The sequence below is a fragment of the Citrus clementina genome, unplaced genomic scaffold (assembly GCF_000493195.1).
Source record: "Citrus clementina cultivar Clemenules unplaced genomic scaffold, Citrus_clementina_v1.0 scaffold_3, whole genome shotgun sequence".
In the NCBI taxonomy this organism is placed as follows: Eukaryota; Viridiplantae; Streptophyta; class Magnoliopsida; order Sapindales; family Rutaceae; genus Citrus; species Citrus x clementina.
This window is the reverse complement of record NW_006262339.1, coordinates 35,460,460-35,484,458: the sequence shown is the minus strand read 5'-3', so window position 1 is coordinate 35,484,458 and position 23,999 is coordinate 35,460,460. Positions and strand designations below refer to the sequence as shown.

Sequence of the window (23,999 nt, the reverse complement as noted above, 5' to 3'; positions counted from 1 at the left end):
CGCAGGCTTAATAAGAGAAGAAAGGGTGATTCTAACCTGATGACGTAAGCAATCGTTGAAACAAGGAGAAAGTGACATCTTTTTTACTGATCACATAAACGTTGGTGGAAAGATCTGATCGGGTAAAGGGCGAGCAGATTTCAGCATCAACACATTTGTATATTTAACTAGATGCATGCAAAATACTGGCAGGCTATAGTTTGTTCATGACTTGGGACGATAATATATTTAATTAAATATATGCAACTAGCATTTGAATAAGAAGCTTCAAAACATTTGCACATTACACTATTCTAAATTGAAAATTTTTACATAAATTTTCATTTGCCTAACCCGCGTCTTTGATTTAAAATGCGTTTAATTTGATGGGGAAAGGAAATAATGTTTACACTAGAACAAGTTTGAAAACATTTTATCACATTTATGTATAGTTAGAAAGCATACCCCTTTTTTGTAACATTGCTGTAAATCCAATCTGGCAATGTTCCATTGAGCATATTTCCTGTAAGATACCTGGAAAGTAAAAATAGTAACACAAAAAACAAATTATTTGGATTCTTTTTTATTACACTACTACTGTCAGTCAAAAGGAAAAAAGTGAGAATACATAATTCAGATAAGACATATATGTCAAAAGGAGCATATGATTTGTATGGTAAAAAAATATCATTTACCCTTTAAAAATAAAAGTTTGAATAATTAAAGTTAGGGACGTAATTGTTTGATATAAAAAAATCATGGATCGAATTGGTAAAATTGGGGAGAAATATTAGGAGTCTAAATGTTATTCTCCCTTTTATATTAAGAAAAGATAAAATTAATGGGATTCAAGAAAGTTATCACCTACAGCTCATATAAAAACAGTTTCTTGAATGTATTTGGAATTCCACCAGTTAAGTTGTTGAAGCTCAGGTCACTGCAGTACAAATTAATAATCAATGATTAGAGGAAAATAAAATAAAAATGATCATTTACAATAAGGATTTGGATCCTCTCCTTATCTAATATTTCCTAAATTTACTATAAAATTACGACATATTTCAATTAAACCTTTCTAAGACTAGGTTTTATTTTATTTAAAAATTTTCTTATTAAATATCAAGACACATTGTTTCTTAACGGGCGCTAACAAGCCGTGCCGCTTTTTAACCAAACTGCTCCTTCTTTCTCTAGTTTTTTTTTTTTTTTTATCAGAAACTTTAAACCTTGGTATAAACTTGAGCAATGAAGAAATACTGACAATTAATTCTTTAAAAAAGACTTATATCATGGAAATGGACTAGAATTGAATGCATAATCATAGTACTTATAAATAATACTTTCAAAAAATAACAAAAATTTCAGTAAAAAAATGGAAATTATTTGATGAAAGATTAACAAAAAAAATGATAATTCCCTGTTTCCGGGATTGATAAGCAATTTTAAAGAGAAAAAAAAGGTCGGCGATTAAAGAAAATTTTAGACAATATTTAGAGAAGAAAAAAAAGACAATATTATTGAAGACAATCGTTTTTGTTATCTGCAAAATAATATAACTGCAACTTATTTTACATATAAAGCTTAGGAAATATCAGATTAGATGGGGAAAAAATAATCATTAATATTTTATTAATTTTCTTTCAGAAATGACTATTTCCGAAGACAGATGTATATTTCCAAAAGTATTCTTGAAAATAACCCTTTTTTAATATATCTTAAAAATTGAGGTAATATATGCAAAAATCAAATATATACACTAGTTTAGTAATTTACTTTACGACATTATGACAAGGTTAATAGATGTTGCAGATGGATCAATGATACAAGTTTAAATGATCTCTGACCTCATATTACTAAACTAATAAGAAAATAGACTTACAGGTAGCCTAACTGACTCCAATCGGCAATGTATGGTGGGATTGAACCAGTAATGCTGCAATTTCTCAATATCCTGTAGAATTATTATGATTAATTTAATTTCTAAAAAAGATTTAATTAATTAATTAATTATAAGGAATAGTAAACAATTTATAAATTTAAAATGCAGATCAGGTATTAATAATTAACAAAAACAGATAAATATATAATTAACGCATAAAATAATTATACGTGCATGGAATTGGAATACACCGCTTACAGGCTTGATATACTACTCAAATTAGCTGACTTCGGGAAAGAAAAGCCCATCGTTTGTAGGTCGGAGACATAGCTGGAATAAACAACGAAGCCAAGTTAGAAATTAAGTTAATTGCGAAATTAAAAAAGAAAATTTCCCATCCGGGAGTTATGGACTTTACAATGTCTATGACAAAACATTGTAAACCATGAAAAAGATAGTTTTTAATATTGTACTTTATTAAAGTACGGGAATGTTAATAGTCTATATTACACCATATAGTATAATGTCATTGAAAATTTTCTATATATGTGTGTGTGTCTGAAATTTTTCTGTGTGTGTGAGTGTGTGCAGGCGCTCTCATTTTTTTATATTTTTATTACGGACACACTTTTAAACCGTGCGGTTTAATAACACTAAGATCTAATTAAGTTAAATTACACTGCTTAAAATCGTGTTCACAATAAAAAACAAATGAGGGCGCCCGCACTAAAAAATGATTATATATACACATACACATACACATACATACATATATAGAGCAGAGTTTGGATTATTATTAATTGTTCTTACAAAGATTGAAGGCTTGACATGTTAAAAATTTCTGGTGGCAGCTCCCCTTCGAAGTTATTTCCCATCAGATTTCTGTGAGATTAAAGGAAAGAAAAGTAATATTATTGATAATTAGCTCGCGCGTGTGGGAGAATTCATTGTTTTTGTATGTTTTCGAGCATCATGCAAATTGATTTACTTTTATATGGTGCGATATACATATATTGCAATAAGAAATTTATATACTGCGACAACCTACATTTCTACCTTTAATTACGGAGGGATATCCATTCTACCCAGCCCATATTCCTACCTTTACTTAGCATGGTTTGCCACGGAGTACATGTCAGAGTTTGGTTAACAGTTTTATGTAGAAACAATTAAACTCCAACAAAAGCAGATTGTTTACACAGAGAGTACCCAAGTTTCAGTTGTCACATAAAAGGACAAAATGAATAGGCTTACAGAGCATAGAGGTTGACCCATTTTGCAATGAATGTGGGGATCCGACCAGACAAATAATTCCCAGCTATTCCACTGCATTGACAAATAAAATTTCCGCTACTGATATTTGCAGACTTCAAACAATAAGCAAGAAAAATCTAGACCAAATTAATTACGATCCTTAAAAATAACAACAACAATAACAATTAGAAAACGAACAAACAGGACACTTACAAAATCGTCAGATTCTTTAGATTCTCATAATCTTTTGGTAAATCCCCCCTTAAATTGTTGGATTGCAACCGCCTGCAACCACATGAAAGTTACTTTTAGGTTATGTTTAAGATTGAAGTGTTGTAAATTTTAATGTGGTATTGGTATGAACGTAGATGAATGATTGACAAATAATAATTGCATACCAGCCAAATATGTGTTTGTGCATGTACACGCACGCGTGTCTATGTATAAATGACTTTTTAAGTACAAGTGAAATGTAGTACATAATTAGTCACAAGCATATATATACACGACGACATCAACATCCTAATTAACCATTTTATAAATTCTATAAATAAATACTTAACACACACACTTACAATTTTTGAAGATTGCTTAATTTTCCAAGTTCTGGTGGGAGTGTACCATTGAGTCCATTCTCCAGCAGAGATCTATATATTAGAAAATATATATGAAATTAAAAACTGTATTGTATTTTCAAAGAAATAAGCTAAGTATTGATTTAAGCAGCTAGCTGGTTGCTCCATAGTTCCCTAAAATGTCCAGAAGTACATAGTAAGATAAATGCAAAATGCAATTTTTGGAGTAATTAATTAATTGAATATTTCAATATTTTACTTCTGAATTTTTCGTTGGAAGAACTGTCGGATTTTGTGGAGCAACTGTAAGTGCGATTTACTCATATTTTCAGATAAATTGGCTAATATGGGAGTTGTGGAATCCGAGTCAGATTGGTAGCCGGATTGTCCTGTTGCTATTTTGCCTTTCATTTGTGGTTGTATGTGCATAGTCACATGCATTTTGTTTCCTAGTAATTATTGCTTATGTTGCTCTTCTTTTTTTATATTGGTCATATGTTTTGTTTTCTTAATTTTTTAAGGATAAGATTCATTGCCACCCTCATTTAAGTGTCATCTTTTTTTTTTTTTTTTTTTTTGCCCTTAGTAGTAAAATTTTTCTTGTACCCTTTAGATTTGCTTTAAAAAAATAAATAAAATAAATAAATTGCATGTGAAGATTCTTACAGTGTTTTAAGAGATGACAAGCGCCCCAATGATGGTGGTATCTTCCCCGTGAGTAAGTTCTGACCCAGATTGCTACGGCAGGAAATCATAGACGTATGATGGTAAGAAAATGAAGGGAACCAAAAATCTTCTATCTATTGAAATTTCATATCTCTGTGTGTGTGTGTGTGTGTGTAAAAACAAGCATGCATAATGTACAAAATCTTCTATCTATTGAGATTTCATATCTCTCTCTCTCTCTCTCTCTCTCTCTGTAAACAAGCATGCATAATAGACAAAATTAACGAGTAGTAATGATAAAACATCCTACAATTTGAATCTTAAAAAATTTGAAATGTCGACTAAAATTCACTGGGAAGGCATGACACTTCACCGATTTGGATCCTCTTCAAATTCAATGACGTGTGTTATTGGCAGTTGGCCCCAAGGGCCTGACCAACTGGTTAGGTGACACATGTTAATAGAGCTTTAAAAATTCAGGAGAGTCAAGGAGAGAATCTCAATTGACACTTCACTTAGAGACAAAATACGAAGGAATAATTTTATGGTGTATTCACATTTTTGAAATGGGAATCGAAATGGTGAAATCGGAATCAAAAGTCTATTTATTTGTTAAATTAAAATTGGGAATGGGAATGGAAAAGAAAAAAAAATTGGGAATGGGAACGGGAATGAGACGCGTGGGTCTCACTCAAAATAAGGATTGATTACCCGGATTGGCATTCCAGTGGAGGAGGGTCGGAATCATAACTCCATTCCCTCCCATGATGAAAATATCCTCATTAATTTCTTTATTTTTCGAAAATACCCCTCTCACAAATGAAAAATATGAATTAAAAAAAAGAAAAGGAGGATTCATCTCTCCAGCACCAGAAACTCCCGTATCTTCTCCCTCCCCTCAATTTCATCGGTATCATCGGCACTCTCTCTCGTCAACGGCATCGTCACCGATAGCCACCTCTCTCTCTTCAGCTCGTCACCAACAGCCAAATTAAACCAGTTCGGTTCGTCACTTACGTCCGAATCTCTCCATCGTTCCGAGTGTGTTTCCCCTATTTTTTTTGTTCTGAAAAACCCAAAAAAAATGAAGAACAGCACCTGGATTGACTTCGATTTTTTTTATTCCAAGTCAAAGGGGTGCTTGGCTTTTAAACCAAAAAAAAAATCAACAACAGTGATTGTATTGTTTGGTGTTTGTATTACCTGGCCATTATGTTATTAAATTTATAATTATATAAGATAGAAGATGAAATTAAATTTTGATGTTGATGAAGAAGAAGAAACAAAATTGACAGGAGGAAGAAGAAGATAATTGTGATGATGATGTTGTTGATGAAGAAGATGAAATTGATGATGGAGAGAAGTAACGAAGAAATTGCAGAAGAGAAAGAAAGAAAAAAACAGAAGAGAGATAAAATAATATAAAAAATAAAAGAGGAAATTTTTTTTTTATTATTATTAACAATAATTTTTTAGAATTTTGCTACTCCCATTTTTTAATAATTGTTATTTATTATTGTTATGGAATTCAATTTTAATAATGATTCTAATAATTACTATTTTAATTATTGTTAAGTAAATAAAAGCACCAGGTCGGTCATGCTACTATTTCCACCCCGGCATGAATCACCTCAGCCAAATGGTACAAGCAGAGCAGGGGCAACATGAGCCGAGCCGAGACGAATGCTGACCAGAGGTATATACCGAGCCGGTACCCATACCCCAAAAAGCGGAAACACGATCTCACAGAATCGCGGCAGTTGCGCTTTCCCAGAACCGTTGCGGGAGATGCGAGATCCCACGTTTGCCCATGATGCAGCAGTTAGAGTCCCATGAGGGGCTGCCACTACCCGAAAAAGGTGGGATGAAGGGCAAACGGGAACGTGGGGACAGCGGCTATAAAAGAAGAAGAAATCGACGAAGAAGGGGACAGAAAAACTGGAAAGAGGGAAAACGCTACCAAATTGCAACCAGGCCATTTCCTTACAAATTTCTAACAAACATCTTAAATCCAAATTACACTGTTTTCCCGTAAACACCTTGTGCTAACTTAGGCATCGGAGGGTTTACGCCGGCAAAACCACCGGCGTCTCTGATCCGTTTTCGGTGAACGCAGGTCTAGTGAGAGAAAGGAGGGTGATTCCAGCCTTAGCGGTTCGTGCAGCAGTCGATAACTTAAAAGTTGGTGAAAGAATCTGGTCGGTCTAAGGACGAGCAGATTTCGGCATCAACATTTTGGCGCCGTTTGTGGGGAGCTGAATAAAAAGCTACCACCAAATTAGCAGTTACCGGAGAAGCAACGAACGATCAGATATGGATGTGTCAAGAAAGGATACTTTGAAGGAGGACAATGAAACGGTGGAGACAATCACTCTCTGGGAAATTGCGAATGAAGCCCGAGAGAGGATGATGCAAGACAGACTGAAGCGGATGGAGAAACAAATGGAGACTCTCGCGTCCATATTGTTTGAGTTGAGGGATGAACGGAGAAGGGATTGTGAAACCCCCGTGGGAAGAGATGAAGTCGGAGCAGAACCCAGCCTCCGGAGGTGTCGAGTTGAGGAAATCCCTCCGCCCGCAGGCCAACTTAATGAGGTGCATCCCCACAGAAGTACTGGTCGGATCCCAGGGGAACACGTGGATGAAGGGGGAGACCAACCTCGCCCCGGACGCATACGGGAAACTAATGGCCGAGGAGCAAATGTTGATGAAGGAGAGCTCAGACAGAGGTCGCAGAGCGCCGAGCAGGAGCGAGATCAGATAGCTGCACGGGATCCTGACCGTGCTATAGAATTGGAGGGGGAGGTGTGCAGATTGGCGTAGGTGATAGAGGAGATACAGGGCAAGAGAAAGCCCCCGAGCTGGAGGATAATGCTAGATGAAGAATCTCCGTTATCAATTGAGATCATGGGTACCATAATCCCAAGAGACTTCCGCTTCCCCGACCTCAAATACTCCGGGCGAAGTGACCCGCTGGTGCACATTGAGTGTTTCAACGACATGACGGGTGTACAGGGGCTGACACCAGCTCAGAGGTGCAGGGCGTTCCCGTTGACGCTAGAGGGACGAGCTCGAGAATGGTACCGCAAGCTGCCCCGAGGAAGTATAAAGGGGTATGAGCAGATGTGCCAGGAGTTGGCCGAGCAGTTCCGAGGGGCAGTAGCCCCAAAGGACGACATGATGGAACTGATGGGGATGAGACAAGAGGAGCATGAATCCCTTTGAGACTTTGTAAAACGATATCACCGAGCCGTGCTGGATCTGGGAGCTTTTAATCACCCGCAGGCGTTGAGGGGATTAAAAGAAGGTGTAAGGATCGGCCGACTGTGGTATAACTTAAGAAGCCCCCTCGTACAGAATTACTCGGCGGGGTATGAGCAGGCGAGGCGAGATATAGAAATCGAAGAGGAGAAATCGGCAAGAATTAAAAGTGAACAGCTGGAAGAGCTGAGGCGAAAGGACCGGCGAGCCCCGAAAGGGAGCGGGTCGGAAAAGCGAATCGGAGAATCTTCAATGATGGGCGGAATATCAGCTCGGTCCCGCCCTTACCCCATAGCTCTGAGAGCACAACAGTTTCAACACAGCCGAGCTCAACCTCCTCGCCCCTCGATCCCAGAGCGGCAGCGAGTACTCCGGCAGATGGCTGCCCACCCCTATCACAACACTCCCAGAGCATTACATGCGATAAATTCCAGGGCTAGACGACCAGATTAGTTAGCGACCGAGCCAGACCGAGGTGACATTCATGATAGCCGAGCAGTTCAGCTGGTAGACCAGAGCTTGGCATATAGACAGTACACTCCCTTAAAGATCTCCATGGAGGAATTTTATGAGAGGATTGAAGGACGAGGCCTGCTGTACCCTCCAACCCCAATAATAAAACCGACTCACCGACGGGATAAGAGCAGATTCTGCAAGTTCCACGACACTCACGGTCACACTATCAGCCAATGTCGTGACCTGAAGATTCAGGTGGAGGACTTAGTAAGGAACCGATACTTGGACGAGTACGTAGATGGAATGTCCCCTGTCACGGAGTCGCAGTACACGCGGGATGACGGAGTTGAGAGGGATTTGGAACGTGAACAGCCGACCATCCGTGTGATAGCAGGAGGGCCAACATTGGCCGGGGATTCGAACAGAGCACGGAAGAACTATGGGAGGTACGCCATGACTAGCAAAGAAGTGCTTTTCAATTTGCCAGCAACCAAGAAGGCAAAAGTGCGACAAGTTCCCATTATGTGGACAGATGATGATGAAGAGGGTATCTTATATCCTCATGAAGATGCATTGGTGATTAAGGCAATGGTGGCCGGTACAGAATTACGACGAATATTAGTAGACACAGGCAGCTCGGTTGACATCCTGTTTAAGTCGGCTCTAGATGATATGGGGATTGCAGACTTGAAACTGGAACGGACAAATACGTCCTTGAAGGGATTTGGAGGGGGACGGCTAACTCCCATGGGGATCATTGAACTCCCGATTACTGTGGGGACAAAGCCATTTGAAAGAACGATGATGCTGGACTTTGTAGTGGTAGAGGAAAGAAGTCCTTACCAGATGATATTGGGGAGACCATTCATGAGGATAAGCCAATGTGTGATGTCCACGCATTATCTGGCGCTGAAATACAGAATAAGTGGAGTCGTGGGTGTAGTAAAGGGCGACCAGAGAATGGCCAGGAGCTGCTATGCTACAGCGGCCAAGGAAACACTGCAGGTTACCTCTCTAGATAACCGAGGGGATTCAAAAAATGGTTGCCAGGAACCTGTTGAGAACTTGGAGGGGGTTGTTGTGAGCAGGAGTGACCCGAGCAGAGTGGTCAGAGTCGGATCAGAATTGGGTGAAGAAATAAAATGCGAGCTGGTGAAGTGTCTACAGTCCCATGCAGACATATTTGCCTGGTCTCATGAGGATATGCCAGGTATTGATCGAGGGGTAGCTTGTCACAAGCTGGCAGTCAAGAAAGGGGCAAGGCCGGTGAGGCAGAAAAGGAGGTGCTTCAACCAGGAAAGGTACGAGGCCATTAATGCGGAGGTGGAAAAGCTGCTAAAAGCAGGATTTATAAGGGAAGCCAAGTACCCGGAATGGATTTCCAATGTAGTACTGGTAAAGAAGGCCAATGGGAAGTGGAGAATGTGTGTAGATTTCACGGACCTCAATAAGGCATGCCCAAAGGACAGCTTTCCCCTACCAAAAATAGATCAGTTGGTAGACTCAACCGCGGGTCATAGTCTGCTCAGTTTCATGGATGCCTTTTCCGGATACAACCAGATACCCATGGACGAGCAGGATGAGGAAAGCACCACCTTTATAACTAACATGGGTTTGTTCTGTTACAGGGTGATGCCCTTTGGCCTAAAGAATGCAGAAGCTACCTATCAAAGGCTAGTGAACAAGGTCTTCAAGCCATTGATCGGCCACACTATGGAAGTATACGTGGACGATATGATCACCAAGTCAAGAGAACCGACAGATCATGTGAAGCACTTGGAAGAGACCTTCGAATTGCTGAGGAGGTATGAAATGAAGCTGAACCTGGAGAAATGTGCATTTGGGGTCAGCTCGGGCAAATTTTTGGGATACCTGGTGAGCCATCGAGGGATTGAGGCCAACCCAGAAAAGATACGGGCGGTGATAGAGATGAGGTCCCCACGAACAATTAAGGAGGTGCAGAGCCTTACGGGGAAATTGGCAGCATTGAACCGATTCATTTCGCGAGCCACTGATAAGTGCCACCCTTTCTTCCAAATCATAAAGAAAGGGAGGAAGATGGAATGGACATTGGAATGTGAGGAGGCATTTGGACAACTGAAGGAATACCTAGCCCGCGCCCCGTTACTATCAACTCCGAGAGAGGGTGACCAACTGCTTTTATACTTAGCAATCTCTAAGTGGGCTACCAGCTCGGTCTTAGTCAGGGAAGAAAAAGGGAAGCAACACCCGGTATACTACACAAGCAAGGCCCTGGTAAACGCAGAAACCAGATATCCATTAATGGAGAAGTGGGCGCTGGCTCTGATAACCGCAGCACGCAAACTCCGACCATATTTCCAAGCCCACCAGATCATTGTGATGACTGACCAGCCCCTTCGGCAGGTGCTTCAAAAACCAGACGCGTCTGGTCGGTTAGTAAAATAGTCCGTGGAGCTGAGCGAATTCGACTTATCATACAGGCCCCGAGGAGCAATCAAGGCCCAAGCCCTGGCTGATTTCATGGTTGATCGTGCTGGACCAGGGGAAGAGGTCCAAGAAGAGCAACCAGCAGGACAGGAGGATCCAAAGAGGGTATGGCTGGTGATGGTTGATGGGTCACGTAGTGAACAGGGATCCGGAGCAGGAGTTATAATACGAAGCCCAAAAAGTGTCGAGGTGTCTTATGCAGTAAAGTTCGAGTTCCAGCTTACGAATAACCAAGCTGAATATGAGGCCTTCATTTCTGGACTCGGTTTGGCACATGCATTACGAGCAGAAAGGGTTGAAATCCGAGCAGATTCCCAGCTGGTATGTAACCAGCTCAACGACTAATTCCAAGTAAGGGAAGAGAAGTTGGGACTTTATTTGAAGAAGGCGAAGCAAATGGTTGGGCTTTTCCAGGAGGTGGAGGTAAAGCAGATATCTCGAAATGAGAATTACCGAGCGGACATGTTGGCTAAGATGGCTGCAATTGCAAATCCGAAATTACCTAAATCGGTTCCACTGGAGGTAAGGACCTCGCCAAGTATAGGGGAGGAGGCAGAGGTGATGAGAATAAGTACTGAAGAGTCCTTGATGGACCCAATTCTTGCATATATCCGTGATGGCGTTTTACCAGAGGACAAAAGGCAAGCAAGAAAGCTGAAATGCCGAGCAGCGAGGTATACTCTACTCGATGAGGTACTCTACCGCCAAGGATTCACTTTGCCCCTCTTGCGATGTGTGGATGATGAGGAGGCAGATTATGTACTAAGGGAGATTCATGAAGGAATTTGCGGCAATCATTCGGGAGCAAGAACCTTAGCCTTCAAGGCACTCCGGCAAGGGTACTTCTGGCCAACCATGCACCAGGATGCGAAAAAGATGGCAAAGAATTGCAAAACCTGCCAAAGCTTCTCAGAGGTTCCCGCACAACCCCCAGAAAAGCTGACCACTATGACATCCCCATGGCCTTTTGCTCAGTGGGGAATCGACATGATTGGTCCGTTACCGAAAGGCCGAGGAGCGGCAACCCATGCAATCGTAGCAATAGACTACTTCACCAAGTGGATAGAAGTGGGGGTCCTTAGCCAAATCACGGAGAGAAGGACAACGGATTTTATCTGGAAGAACATCATTTGTAGATACGGAATCCCGTATACCATCATCACCGATAATGGGAGGCAATTTGACAACAACAACTTTAGTGAGTTTTGCCGAAACTTAGGGGTGGACCTGAAATTCTGCACCCCCGCACACCCCCAGGCAAACGGACAAGTGGAAGCAGCCAACAAAGTGGTAAAGAAACTCCTAAAGACTAGATTGGGAGAGAAGAAAGGAGCTTGGGTTGACGAGCTACCAGGGGTACTGTGGGCCTACCGGACAACTCACAAAACCGCCACAGGGGAGACCCCGTTTGCCTTAGCTTTTGGTCACGAGGCGGTAGTCCCAGCAGAAATTGGAATGGGAACACATCGGACGGAATACTTCAATGAGGAGCAAAATGACGAGCAGATCTGCTTGAACCTAGACCTGCTGGAGGAGAAAAGGGAAGGGGCTTCGCAGAAAGTGGCTCAGTATCAGCAAAGGGTCACGCGTTATTACAACAAGAACGTACGTGTGAGGCAGTTCCGAACAGGAGATTGGGTGCTCAGGAAGGTGAACCAAAATACCAAGGATCCTAACCATGGAGCTCTTGGTCCGAAATGGGAAGGCTCGTACAGGGTGATACGAGCAACTGGTCCGGGAGCCTACAAGCTGGCGTATCCAGACGGACGAGAGGTGAAGAGGTCATGGAACGCCGAGCACCTGAAAAAGTACTTCCAGTAAGCAAAGTGCCCTACTAGTTTTCATTCTGATAAGTTATTTCTGTTATGAACACAGTGATTTGTGACACACACATATGTCCCACATTTCTGTAATGTATTCAAAATTCAATAAAGATGAATTCAGTATGGAACCTTTCTGCTAGCAAGCCCATTAAATGCTTACTAAGGCAACAGAGTGCCTGTTTCTGCTCGGTCAACGAAAGACCAGCAGCTAAAGCTTCGAAAATTCTACTAAGGCAACAGCTTGCCTATTTCTGCTCGGTCAACGAAAGACCAGCAGCTAAAGCTTCGAAAATTCTACTAAGGCAACAGCTTGCCTATTTCTGCTCGGTCAATGAAAGACCAGCAGCTAAAGCTTCGAAAATTCTACTAAGGCAACAAAGTGTCTGTTTCTGCTCGGTCAACGAAAGACCAGCAGCTAAAGCTTCGAAAATTCTACTAAGGCAACAGCTTGCCTATTTCTGCTCGGTCAATGAAAGACCAGCAGCTAAAGCTTCGAAAATTCTACTAAGGCAACAAAGTGCCTGTTTCTGCTCGGTCTTCGAAAATTCTACTAAGGCAACAAAGTGCCTGTTTCTGCTCGGTCAACGAAAGACCAACAGCTAAAGCTTCGAAAATTCTACTAAGGCAACAAAGTGTCTGTCTCTGCTCGGTCAACGAAAAACCAACAGCTAAAGCTTCGAAAATTCTACTAAGGCAACAGAGTGCCTGTTTCTGCTCGGTCAACGAAAGACCAGCAGCTAAAGCTTCAAAAATTCTACTAAGGCAACAAAGTGCCTGTTTCTGCTCGGTCAACGAAAGACCAGCAGCTAAAGCTTCGAAAATTCTACTAAGGCAACAAAGTGCCTGTTTCTGCTCGGTCAACGAAAGACCAGCAGCTAAAGCTTCGAAAATTCTACTAAGGCAACAAAGTGCCTGTTTCTGCTCGGTCAACGAAAGACCAGCAGCTAAAGCTTCGAAAATTCTACTAAGGCAACAAAGTGCCTGTTTCTGCTCGGTCAACGAAAAACCAACAGCTAAAGCTTCGAAAATTCTACTAAGGCAACAGAGTGCCTGTTTCTGCTCGGTCAACGAAAGACCAGCAGCTAAAGCTTCGAATATTATACAAAGGCGAGTAAATGCTTACTCCTACTCGGTCACCGAAGACCAGCAGGCAATTTTGCGAAAATTTTACTAAGGTAAACAAATGCCTATTCCTGTTCGATGCACTAAAAAACCAAACAGGAAAACCAATAGAGAGCATTCAAAAAATTTTTTTTTATAAATGTTTAAATTGTTTACAAAACAAACGCAAATCTAGAGCTTATACAAAAAATAGGCCTAAAGGTTAGGAGAATCAACGGCTCCAGCAGCTGAAGGATCAGCGAGCTCGGGAAGTGAGGGATCAGCAACATCAGGAGGTGGAAGATCAGCAATGCCGAGAGGAGGAGGCATGAACCCTTGACCCACTTCGAGAGTGCGTCCCCCAGCTTCCCCCTCTTGCACACCATCCGAATGAGCCTCCACCTGATCCTGCCCGCCCTGCTCCTTATCACCCTGGCCGACCTCAGCCATGTACCTCTCCACTCCAGCCTCCAGCTTGCTCATGTCCAGCTCGGGATATTCTTCCTTAAGCACAGACATTATGCACTTATAAGAGAAGGCAACCCCAGAGTCATACTCGGCATCCAACCGATCGTCCACGTCAGCAGATTTGCCTTTCTCCTCAGCCAGCTGCTCACCCAAGGATTTGATTTTCCCCTCAAGGGCGGCCCTCAGAGTATCCCTTTCAATTTGAGTAGCATGGAGATCAGACCTCAGGTCACCCAGCTCACCTTTGAGTTTGGAGGAAATGGATTCAGCAACCGCAACTCTCTCCTCTAGCTCCATAATCTGCTTGTTCAGCTCAGCCAGCTTCTCCTTGGAGCGATCAGCAGATTCAGCTTTCTTCTTCAATTCCTGATTGTCAGCTTGGAGTTTCTTCTCATGGCGCGCGGACCCAATCTTGTAGCACGAAACCATGGTGGCCAACCTGAAGGACACTCTCTGAACGGAAGCAGCTAATTCGGAGAGGTTCATACTCTCGATGTCCTTCACCATCTTGGGCCCCACCGCTTTTTTGTAATCCTTCTTATACGGGCTCAGGTAGTCCACTTGATCCCGAGATAGTAGAGGAGAAGAGCGGTCCCCAGACTGCAAGCTGACCTCAGGACTCTTGTCGGAGGTTTTCTCCCCAACACTCTTACGAGGTGGAGGTGGGGGCAGAGCAGGAACAGGCGTCTTGGAAGGACCAACGCTAGGTTTCTTCGGGGGAGGAGGAAGGTTGCTGGAGCTGCTCGAAGCCCGACCACGCTTTCTGGTCATAGCACTGAGAATCTTGCTATCCATCCCGGCGGCTATATCCACTAAGCCCGAGCCGACCAGACTTGTTGGTGACAGGAGGTCTTGGTAGGTAGACGCATTCAATAGAGCCGTTTCCACCTGAAGCAAAGGCCGGTCTTCAAGCCCCCCGATCAGACCCCACGACTCTGAAATAGCATAAAAGGTTAAAGAACCCAATAAGTAGCAGTCTAATTAAGAATATAGGCAAAAATGAACGATCTGGGGTAACAAAATGGGTGGGAAGATAAATGTCCCCACCAAGCGACCGAACTGCTGGACACCAGTTCCCTCCAGCAAAGAAGAATTTGTTCTTCCAATTTTTACATGAAGATGGAAACCCAGTGATCGGTTTCCTCTTGGCAGAACTGGACATAAAATAATACCAGCCTGCCTCTTTTGGGCTACTCCGCAGCTGATACAGATGTTTCACTTCGACAAGAGAAGGCTCCTCCGACCCACACCTCTCCCACAACACAAACATCGCCGAGAGAACCCTCCACCCATTTGGGTGTAGCTGACCTGGGGCCAGGTGCATACCACCCAGTATCTTGGCAAAGTAAGGTTGAAGGGGCAGCCGAGCTCCTAGTCTGAAACTCTCCAAGTGCATCGTCACATACCCTTTCGGAGGCCGACTAGGGACATCGCCTTTTCCAGGAACTACAAGAAGAACCTCGCTGGGGATGTTGTAGAGGTTCCTAAGTTTAAATAGGTCAGTGGGGGTGGTGGCACAAGCCATGAAATCAATAGGGTAGGAATCAGCCTCCACCCTATGGCCTAAGTTCCTTCTCTGAGCAGATCGGCTCGGTCCGGAACTGCTCCCCTCACCATCGCCAACTCCTTCGGAGATCCCAACCCCACCAAAGCTGTGGTTCTCACCAGAGCCCGACGCAGGTCCACCTCTATTTTTTACAAGCGGTAGTTCGGGGGAGGAAGAGACAACCAGAGGGCGTGGGTACTCAAGGGTATCCCTGCCATGGGAAGGACCTACACTACTGGAGGGACCCAAGAAATTGGTGGGTATTGGCACGTTGAGGCCTGAATCCCCTGATTCTTCATCACCCTCATCAACAATTAACTTTCTTTTTCGGTTTGACATATCGGAATCTCAAAAGAAAAACCAAAACAAACCCAAGTACACGAATACAAAAAGGGGCAACACAAAACCCAATCAACAACAACCAAAGAAAAGGTTAAAGGCTATACCTGGAACAGACGGACACAGATAGCGCTGCCGTGACAGAGAAAACACCCAGCAAATGGATACTCCGGACGCTGGGAGTATGAGCAAAGTTCAGAGAAAATTTGGTTAACGGCGGAGGAACGAGTAACAAGATGATGATGACTCCAGTCTAGGGATTTGAAACGAAAAGGGGGAAATGAAAGCATTAAAGTGATGGAGACGCACCGTACATCGAGGACAGATAGCCCGTCATTTCAAATTTCAAAATATGAAGAGTCTGCAGATGCCACGTCACCAACTGTTACAAGAGACCAGGCTAGATGCAAGCCCAGATACGCAATGGACATGCTCATTTAGGCCCATGCTCAGGTCAAAACCTCCCTTGAAGAAAAGAAATCCTCAGGTCCGTCCCTGTAGATAGAAAACCAGAGGAGAAGCCCCCGGATTGGCAAGATTTGACAATCAGTTTCTACTCTTGACTCATTTCACTCACAAGACCAGAAACCGGGGGACTGGTGTTAAGTAAATAAAAGCACCAGGTCGGTCATGCTACTATTTCCACCCCGGCATGAATCACCTCAGCCAAATGGTACGAGCAGAGCAGGGGCAACATGAGCCGAGCCGAGACGAATGCTGACCAGAGGTATATACCGAGCCGGTACCCATACCCCAAAAAGCGGAAACACGATCTCACAGAATCGCGGCAGTTGCGCTTTCCCAGAACCGTTGCGGGAGATGCGAGATCCCACGTTTGCCCATGATGCAGCAGTTAGAGTCCCATGAGGGGCTGCCACTACCCGAAAAAGGTGGGATGAAGGGCAAACGAGAACGTGGGGACAGCGGCTATAAAAGAAGAAGAAATCGACGAAGAAGGGGACAGAAAAACTGGAAAGAGGGAAAACGCTGCCAAATTGCAACCAGGCCATTTCCTTACAAATTTCTAACAAACATCTTAAATCCAAATTACATTGTTTTCCCGTAAACACCTTGTGCTAACTTAGGCATCGGAGGGTTTACGCCGGCAAAACCACCGGCGTCTCTTATCCGTTTTCGGTGAACGCAGGTCTAGTGAGAGAAAGGAGGGTGATTCCAGCCTTAGCGGTTCGTGCAGCAGTCGATAACTTAAACGTTGGTGAAAGAATCTGGTCGGTCTAAGGACGAGCAGATTTCGGCATCAACAATTACTATTATTATTATCATCATCATCATCATCATCATCAAATGACAATAAATAACAAAAGTTATTTTAATAAATTATTAATGATATTATTTTTACTATTATTATTATTATTAACAATCATTTTTATAAGAATAAAAATCATAAATAATAATAATAAAGGGTATTTTAATAAATTAAAATAATTCAGCTTATTCCGATTCCAATTCCAAGATAAAATAAACACATTAATGGTATTTCAGTCCATTCCGAATTCAATTCCTACAGCTCAAGTAACAACTTATTCTGATTCTCATTCTTCATTCTCATTCCATCTCATTCACATTCCAACCGATTCCCATTCCAATTCATTCCAATTACTAACAAGTAAATGCACCATTAACTCAATGATCGTAGTAACTAATAAAAAGACTCACAGTACTTCTAGGTTCCTCAAATTCCCCAAGCTTGTTGGTATGGTCCCAGTTAATTGATTGTATGATAAATCTCTACTCATCACACAAATCCAGTGTATTAGAAGAAAAGGAAAGAGAAAAAGAAAAAGAAAAAGAAAAAAGGAGCTATAATTGAATTACTTGCGACAAGTGAGGACTTACAGAGTGATAAGCTGATCTAATTGCCCAATCTGGTCAGGAATGGAACCATGAATTGTGTTGACGGATAGATCACTGTTGAGTTTTGACATGCATCAAACCATATCAAATATATATGCATGTATTAATTAAGGCAAGAGCCAAGCTTACGACGATATATATATATATATAGTTGTTTAATTTATTAAATTTAGTTATAAAAGCTTATGCAAAATGATTGATCATTGAATTAATTAATTAATTAATTGTACATACAGTTTCTGCAGGTGTGTCAGAGCAGCCACATGTTCTGAGATTATTCCAGTTAAGGCTAAACTGTCCATGGTTCTGTATACAAAATGATTAACATGCAGTTAATAATGGAAATCAACCTTGCTTTTGTTATGACTGTCTAGGCAAGTAATTAGATTAGAGTTGGAACATATACATTTCGGAGATGTGCGGGGTCCCTTTATCGACGGGGTAAGTGATGATAATATTGAGACTAAGATCTGGCTTCTCACGGCAATATGAACTCAATTTAGGTAGTTGTAGCCTCCACTGCAAACTGGACAGCATGTCCGGGAGACCGGCCACTGCCAATAATATTTCCGACAAGAGATGTTGTTAAACTGATCATGAGCAAATGGATCTATGCCAGCTATATAGCTACAAGACAAAAACATTCGTTCAACTCTTAATTAATTTATAAAAGTTGCATGCATTATCGAATTTGCTATCTAATTATAATTTCGTTTGTTTTAACTTTTAGCAATTCTCAATACAGAGAATTTATGCGCACCTGATAATTAGTGATCATATATAAATATATATATATATATATAATATGGGAATTCATAATATAAGAGATAAGTTAAAAGACGAAGAAACACATATTTTCAATCTACTATAAGACAAAATACACTATAATAGAGTTTTTTTTTAATCTTTTAACTTATATCTACTCAAGTAAGAGATTCTTTTTTTGTAAATTACATCTATATATATATATATATGTTGTAAACTGATCATGCGTATATACGACTATATATGTATATTAAAAATTCAGACATCTGATTCAAAGAATTAATTAATTCTTATGTACTTATATGTATATAATAATGCAAACCGCATGCTAGAGAACCAAAAACCCTTTAAAATTATGAAATTTACTCGAGATATAAAGAATTATTAGCATATATTACCTTCATGAGCAGGTAGATCCCCTACTTTAGTATCATTTTCAGCAGTACTCTGAAATTTGAACTCGGAGCCAAGTTGACAAAGAAGAAACAAAATTAGTAAGAAAACAGTCTTAGAAATTAGAACCACCCGATGCCCAGCAGAACGTTCATCCATTTTATTTTATTTATTTTTAACTTTTAATTCCTAGCTGGCTGTTCTAAACTTTCAGTTCGCTCACTCACTCACTAGCTAGCTCCTGTCTGGCTGCGCTAATTTGATCATTTCTATCGCCGATATTTTTATACAGGAGAAGAGATGCCAGTCTTGATTAAATAACACGCCACCCGTGCTTTGTATTTTGAGGGTGCAAGAGTAATTATCGAATTCAGAAAAGGAAAAAGGAAAAAAAGAAAACAGGGTGAAAAACGTTGTGATGGATTAAATAAAATCGAATCTATTTGGGTAATTGAAAAGTATTTGTTAAAGGGATGATTAAAGTTTAAAGATATTTGTGATTGATTAAAGTCGAAAGCTATTGGGGATAAGAAGCACGTTTACTTGTCTTCCTCTCTTTCTCTTTCTTCTTCACAACAAAGATGCTAATGGCGGTTCCCTAGATATATGTTTGCATTGCTTTTTACTTTCTTGTACTTCACATGCATGACTTTTGTTTTCGAATTTATTTTTCGTTGCCTTGTACTTAACCTTCTCTGTAGGGTTAAGATTCATTACGTCTCCTTAATTAGGTGTTTTTTGCTTATAAAGCCTTCTCTTTCCATGGATATATATATATACCGTGTCTCTGTATGTGTGTGTTTTTTAATTCAGGATACTAGATATGTACTGATCTGGTCCAAGATCTTAAATTTTGTTAAAATTAGAAAAAATTATTAAGTCATATGATTTAACGGTATAGTGCCATTATATTATTAAACTATGTGCCTTAATGGATTTCTAATACTTTAGCAAAGCTCAGGATCCCCTATATATATATACATATCCTTCAAAAATAAAAAAAGAAAAGGAGTGTAAAATTATAATAATTAATTGTAGGTCAGTCAAAGCAAAGTGTGGATGTGTTGGCATCTATTTCCATTTGATCGAGGATATGTGGCCGGGTAATATGTTAACCAGACCCTCCATGATATTTTGTTTCAAGTTTTGAACGAAATGTAAAGAATTTGTGGCTTTGTTTAAATGTGGCCAGATTTTTGTCGAATTTTGCTGTTTAAGCCTTCAAATTATCTTTATTTCTTTATTTCAGAAATTTTTAGAACGTTTTCATTGATTTATATGTTCTGATTGTTGGATTAAGGGTCCTTTGCTTCATTTATTTTATCTTTAATTTATGCACGGTAGATTATCATGTAATAGTAACCCGATATTAAGTTCAAGTTATTATTGGAGTCTTATGATAAATAAGGTTTAAAAAAACTAATTTCTTATGTCATTAATAAAATTTTAGATTTTTTTAAATAAAAATTATAGTTTCAAATTTATAAAATTTTAGTTCAAGTGCGGAATCTTTTTATAAAACGATATACACATACCTGATTAACTGAACCGACATACATGTAGTTTTTTTTTCTTTAAATGGTCCTCGACAATGTCGAGAAGAAACTTAAAATAAAACTAAGAAAAGAGTAAAATAAAAACAAGGAGTTGAGACTTTAAAAGAAAGCCAAGCCTCTCAATTAAAAAAATAAAAGTCAACAAAACATTAAGCACCGAATTAACTAACGCGATTTTAAAGGGATTGGGAAGCATCCTTCTGAAGGAAGACACGGATCTCAGGTGGTGTGTTAAGTTTTAACCACGCATTGGTCTTAAATGTTTTCCACTTGTTTTTCGCACCCAGCGATTTCTTGAAATTTCCATGCAGCTTATCCCCAAAAAAAAAAATTTCATGAAGATTAGATTCGTGGCTCTAAAGCTCTTCAAACTTCAGGAATGGCACTAATATAATCCAGCAAGTATCAGTGGTGACAGATTGTTTCTATTTAGATTCTTAAATAATTCCCATATTACACGATTCGTTATTCACTCCATTAAAGGAAAAGAAAGATGCTACGATAAAGTAATTCTCCAATTTTCTGGTCCTTTAATTCGCAGACTTTTTGTGCTCTTGGATCTGTTCTAGCTGTCATGCAACTTTTAGGGCGGGTGATTGAAATTGAATCAGTTTCAATATTCAGTTTTTGGGGGGAAAAAAAAAAGGAATTTCATTGTATGGATGTTGGTTTTTCTAAACAACATCCATTTAATATTTGTACGTTGCCATCCACATTGTACACATCATTGAGTCTTCATTAATATTTTAATACCTACGTAATTTAGTTTGTCTCAAGTATTACAACAGTGCCTTGGAACGACGGCAAATACAGGCAAATTAGGATTTTACATATTATATGTATGTGAGGTCCACATTAGTCTATACAGAGATATTTTAGCATGAGGGAAACGCATAAGGCAAACTTATATGATGAAGTTGGCGTGAACCATAGAGAAGATGGAAGACATGGCGTTACTTCACATGCGGACAACAAGGTCAAAGTAGTTGAAGATAAATCAATCTCTACATAGATGTTATCTATCAAGATCAAGCAAGCAATTTTCCTTGAGATGGAAATTACAATTGGCGTGATCATTGAAGATTGAGATTAAATTGTTTTGATTTAAAGCAGATGATAAACAGATATTGAAGAGATAATATTGTTATATTATCGTGAAGAGTTCCTTATACATCTAAAGGCTTTGGGAGTTATCAAAGGAAAAAAATTTAGACTCTTCATTACACATGATTTGTTTGTCACTATATAAAGGTGAGTCATTCATATATTTTACTAAAAGGATTCTACTTCAGAGGCTACAACCTTGTGATCATTCTTTAATTTGGGAGACATTGTCTCTAGTCTTTTCACGAGAAGGGTCACATGTTCACAGTAGAGGGAATTTACAGAGAGGTGACACATCATTGACTAAGAAGTCTTGCTCGGGGGAGGAAGCAAAAGTCATGTGGTGCACACAAAGTGGTCACTTGGTTAGGTTATGACAAGGTGGCCACAATCACTAGAGGGTGTCTCAGACCGTGTAAGATTCCAATAGTTTGTAATCTCTTGAACCTAGTGAATTATTTGATATCTAAATGTGGCATCATGGATGCAGGGATTTGAATCCTAAACCATGTAAAAATTCTCTTGTTTGTTTTATTTTTGCACATTAATTTGTTTAATCCGCCTTTAATTGAACTTGGTAAACCTATTAAAATTGGATCTGTCATATCATTTTTACTTCGTTAATAATGTGTGATTTAATGCTAATACATAGAGTAATAATACTGGTCAATTTTCTTTTTTTTATAAACTGAATTAATTAATAAAAAAAATAAAAGAAAGGAATTACAACTGTCCAGAGGGGACATAATGAGTTTTATTCCTTAAAATTTGTAAGAAGTTAAAGTAGAAAAAAGAAAAAAGTATGAAGTTAAACCAAAAGAGGTAACCATATAAAATGATATTTTAGAAACTCATTCGCATCATGAGAAAGTAACCACAAATTCTCTAAAGGCGGAGTCTGCCACCAAGTGAGAGAATCACAAATAAGACCCAAGTTGGTTAAATGATCAGCCACATAGTTAGTTTCTCAGAAGATATGAGAGAATCTAAACGCCATAGAATTGATGAGATTACAACAATTCAACCATCTGTTACGGATACCCCATGGAGGATTGAGCGAAGGATTGGAAGAAAGATGAATGACTAACATAGAGTCGCTTTCTAGCCAAAGACAATACCAACCCTTGTCATGAGCAAATTCAGTAGCTAACGTAGCTGCCATAATTTCAGCAAAGTAGGCAGTGTTAATGCCTAAAGAAAGACCAAAAGCACCTAAAAAGATCCCGTGTAATCTCAAAAAACACCACCACAAATTGAGCTACCTAGATTACCTTTATATAAACCATCAATGAAAACATTCAAGAATGCAATAACACGAATTTTTAATATCAGATTACTACTAACCTACCATAAATTAAAAATAAAATAAATGAAACAAAGTATCCTTAATTCCAAAAACCAGACGGAAGATAAAAAAAATCAATGAAAACATTCTTAAAATTTCTTAAATAAATAAATAAAGATCATTTGAAGGCTTAAACAGCAAAATCGGACCAAAATCTGGCCGTGTGTGTAACAAAGCCACAAATTCTATAGACTTTGTTCAAAATTTTACCCCACCCGTAAAAGATAGAGGGGGTGCACAAAACGAAAATTAATTTTTTTAATCTCTTGAACTCAAATGGTCAGTAAACTAAAACTGTTTGAAGAATTTGGAAACAGTATAAAATTTTGTTTTGAGAATCAATTTCATATTTAATCTAATTGAAACTTTTAATTCGAACATACCCACTCCTTGCTTCGACCGAGAATAATCATTAAACTTTTAAACCTCTTTATTTATTCTTCTTTTTGACAGAAATATCTAAAACAAATATTGATTTTGACTTTTGTGACGAATATATGTACTTTTATTTTCCTATTGTGAATAAAGCAGTTTCCCTTTTCTTGTTTTATTTTGATTCTCTTCATTTTGGGTTACAACAATAATGCCAGCCTATAATTGTTCTTCATGCCTGTTAAAAATTCAACAAGAATAGTATCAATTAATATTTTCAGGCTTTATCGGGCCCTTTGAATACGAATTCAACTGCAAAGAAAAAGACTATATTCTCAGGATTTTATCAGTCTTCTTTTTTTTTCTTTTGCTTTTTGAAAAAGTTCTTCTTTGTTTGATAAGCAAACTATTGAGAGGAATCGATACAGAACCTTCTGCTTGTATGTGATATACTGGCCTTGAAATGACTGTTGGGACAGAATAACCTACCACTTCAATTTATTTATAAGTAATGTTATACTTGGTTATTTAGAAATATTTGGGATTTGTTTGAAATTTCTGTTAGAAGGCTCAAAAATAATTTTTAAAATTAAAAGTTAACTTTACTGTTTGATAACTTTTCTTAAAAATCACTTTTGACAAAATAATTGTATACTATATTATAGTTGATTTTGAAAAGCGAGGAGATAGTAGTTTTTCAAAATTTAACTTTGAGAATCAATTTTATGTTCAATATAATTTCATATATATCCCTACATATTTTACTGTGAACC

The 23,999-nt window shown here is 39.5% G+C and overlaps 1 pseudogene; it reads right to left on the bottom strand.

Annotated features, from left to right (window-relative positions):
* LOC18046939 overlaps window positions 1-19,074 on the bottom strand; it is a 33,915-nt pseudogene extending 14,841 nt beyond the window's left edge.
* Between the last annotated feature and the right edge of the window lie 4,925 nt (window positions 19,075-23,999).